Raw genomic sequence first — 3,691 nt, forward strand, 5'->3', positions numbered from 1 at the left:
TTTGCCTCCAGCACATGAGAGGTACATGCATACCATCTCTCTGTCAGTTGCTGGGTGAAACCCACTGACCATGGGCTACTGACACTCACTATTGAAGCTGATCTTGCTCTGTCCCTTCTTTATGTGAGTAAAGTGTTATGCTTTCTAGTGTCTGCATTTATGTCTTTCTTGACAACTCTGACACTTGTAGTGTGTTGATATCCTTGGGCTGCTGCTCCTGGTAGCAGGCATTGTCATGCCCTTTGTATTCCTCTATGCAGTAGAGTTTCTTCCCTGGAGGGGTAAGCAGGTGTTTCTTGCTAAACAAAGCCTATATGGTAGCTACTATTAGACCTATTTTACAGATGAAGAAAGAATTGCTTTATTTTATTATTTTTTTTAAGATAGTTTTATTTATTTGGCCACTCTACACAGCTTGTGGGAATTTAGTTCCCTGACCAGGGATTGAACCTGGGCCTTCAGCAGTGGTAGTGTGGAGTCCTAACCACTGGACTGCCAGGGAATTCCCAAGAATTGCTTTAAAAAGTATTAATAATTGTACAATATCATCAAACTATTAAAAAGCATTTTAGTTTAAGTCAATTACTTTTTTTTTTTTTGAGGTATGCGGGCCTCTCACTGTTGTGGTCTCTCCTGTTGCGGAGCACAGGCTCCGGACGCGCAGGCTCAGCGGCCATGGCTCATGGGCCCAGCCGCTCCGCGGCATGCGGGATTTTCCTGGACCGGGGCATGAACCCAAGTCCCCTGCATCGGCAGGCCGACTCTCAACCACTGCGCCACCAGGGAAGCCCAAGTCAATTACTTTTTGACTTCAAACTGTATAATTATTGTTACCAAGTTTTCATCTTATTTCTATATTTGTTGTAAATATATTCTATACTTTTACCTTTTTATAATGTTGTAGCCACTCTGTGTTTAGAATTTTTATCTTTTTCATTAAAGCATGCCAATTTACACCAATAGGTAGAGATACCAAGGATAATAGATGCACATTTGACTGCAAGAACCAAAGAAAACAGTAATATTTATATTTTCTGAACAAATATTAAGCATTGGAATTTTGATACCTAGTAGCATAGAAGAGCCTTGATTGGGTCACACTTGAAATGAGATCATTTTAGTTAGTTCAGGCAGACTTCTAAGACACCTGCCTTTTTTAACCTTGCAACAACAACATTGAATTGCTCATCAAATGGTTCCTGTCTTATACAAAATTACTAATATCCAATCTAAGGAGAATGATTTATGTAAGTAAGGCAGTTTAAAAGAGAATAAAATATGAACAGTGAGATCAAATGAAAGTCCAGTATTGTGTACACATTTTGTGAAGAGATAAAGGACATTTAGAAAGGACACTGAAATTGCCACAGTAATGAACTCCAATTCATAAACTAGAATTTCACAACAATGTCATAATAAAATATAATATGATTCACCAATCAGAATAAAATTTTCAGAATTAATAATTAATAAATTCTAAAGGTTTTATCAAATGGGGTTTCAAGCAGACTATTATTTCTAATTTATTATTATCAGTACATGATGCATAGAAAGGATGCATGACCATTCTCTAATTAAAACATTACTCAAAAATAGAAATAACATGTCAAGGGTATCTAACATATGCATCTAAAAAGGAATCTACAATGTACCTTAAATACTATGTCATAAGAGAACTACTACATGAGCAAAAATAGTTATTTCTTATTTTTACACTTTATTTCGAAATTATATTGGTGGATAATCAGTGTTTTGTTTTAAAACAAATATTGATTTTCAGTAACTCTTGAGCTAAACAAGTGTCATGATACACCCTTAGTTGGTACTTTTTGTCCATGTAAGTTATTCATAATATACCTATCTAAGAGCAGACATGAACTTTTTTTAATGTATATGAATCCAGTAAGTGAACTAACAGAGTGCAAAGCAACTAATATTATATTCAGAATTGAACATCTACTCTGTGTCACTTAGCAATTCATACTAGTTTAATTCAGCAAAATATTGGCATTGTGGAAAAACCGAATGAAATATAGTATAAGGATTAAGAGCAAGTCTTGGCCATCGGACAGACTTGGATTTAGTCACTAACTAACTGTAATTTTCCTCAAGTTGAACTTTTCTAAACTTCTATCTCTTAATCTTTAAAATATTAACAATAGGGCTTCCCTGGTGGCGCAGTGGTTGAGAGTCCGCCTGCCGATGCAGGAGACACGGGTTCGTACCCTGTTCTGGGAAGATCCCGCGTGCCGTGGAGCAGCTGGGCCCGTGAGCCATGGCCACTGAGCCTGCGTGTCCGGAGCCTGTGCTCCGCAATGGGAGAGGCCACAACAGTGAGAGGCCCGCGTACTGAAAAAAAAAAATTAACAATAATATTAATAATAATGATGACGATAATAATACATAACCAATAGGCTGGTTGAGACCAATAAATGGGGCATTGCATGTAAATTTTATCAGATTAGAATTGTTCGTTATCTGTGGGTTGTTAATTTAACAAAACTTTGTTTATGGGCATTAAGGAAATATACTCTCAGTTATTAACTCCATCAATTCATCAGTAAATAATGTTTACAGAAATATGTAAAAAGAAAAACATATCTAATGATTTGTTTTAGTCCAGATTGAATATACTGGCTGTGTCTAATATTTATTGAAGATCTTTTTCTCAAAATTGTTTCTTGGGTACAAAGCTCTGAGACTAGATTCAAATCATAAAATTTATGACCTTTAAAAAAATCTTTCCATTGAGGTTTCTTTGACCAATTTGATTGCTATCCTTGGGTGAACTTTTAAATAGAAAAATTATAATCCAAATATTTTTGGTGGAAATACTAGGTTGCTAGGGACAGTCTCACAGAATGGGCTATGTAAAAAACAAATTGTTTTGTAAAAAACAAATTGTGACCCTATGTCCCTGTGCATTAGTCATGCATACTTACATAATACTTACATACTTACATACTTACCTAATGCCAGTGAAAGGTGAGGCAGACATTTATAATTGGATAACCTGAGAATAATAAGACTATTACTGGCAGCTGGCAGTAGATAGTTGTCAAAATTCCTAACTGAGAAACTGCACTACCATTTTCCAATCCTTTTCTCCTTTGTTCCTTTCTAAATCACAAAATCAATAACAGAATTTTTTAAAAATTGAATCTCCCACATTATAATTTATTCTGGAACACAGAGAATCATGTATTATTATGTTAAGAATAGAGTTTTAATATAAATTTTGTGTTATGTAGCAAAACCTATTTGGAAAAAATTCACATCTTGCATAGTGTAGAGTTCTATTCCATTCAAAATTTTACTCAGGATAATGAATGAAGAAATGCTAAATGACCTGTGGGAATTTACAACACATTACTTGTGGTCACTTGTGTTTAGTTTATGATATGAAGAAAATAATAAAATTTGTGAAAAGTATCCATTTGCATTAAATAAAAAACATACCCACATCCATACTGGCACTAATGAAACTTTTAAACAAACTTGTCTTCAGAGTGAAAGAATACATTTCAGTCTTTATGGTATCCATATGGTCATGCTATACTAATCTAATTTATAAGAGATATATTGACTTCATACTTTAGTTTATTGAATAGCTATATTCTAAAATATGGAACTTTTAAAAACTTTTACTAGATATCAATTACCTAATTTTTTCTTTTTAATTTGTTATACT

At 34.2% G+C, this 3,691-nt stretch overlaps 1 non-coding gene across 1 annotated transcript; it reads right to left on the reverse strand.

The window, feature by feature from the left end:
* Positions 1-429: 429 nt before the first annotated feature.
* TRNAG-ACC (transfer RNA glycine (anticodon ACC)) lies at positions 430-502 on the reverse strand. Its single transcript has one exon. It is a non-coding gene; the product is annotated as a tRNA-Gly (tRNA).
* Between the last annotated feature and the right edge of the window lie 3,189 nt (positions 503-3,691).

The sequence above is a fragment of the Pseudorca crassidens genome, chromosome 5, assembly GCF_039906515.1.
Source record: "Pseudorca crassidens isolate mPseCra1 chromosome 5, mPseCra1.hap1, whole genome shotgun sequence".
Classification (NCBI taxonomy): Eukaryota; Metazoa; Chordata; class Mammalia; order Artiodactyla; family Delphinidae; genus Pseudorca; species Pseudorca crassidens.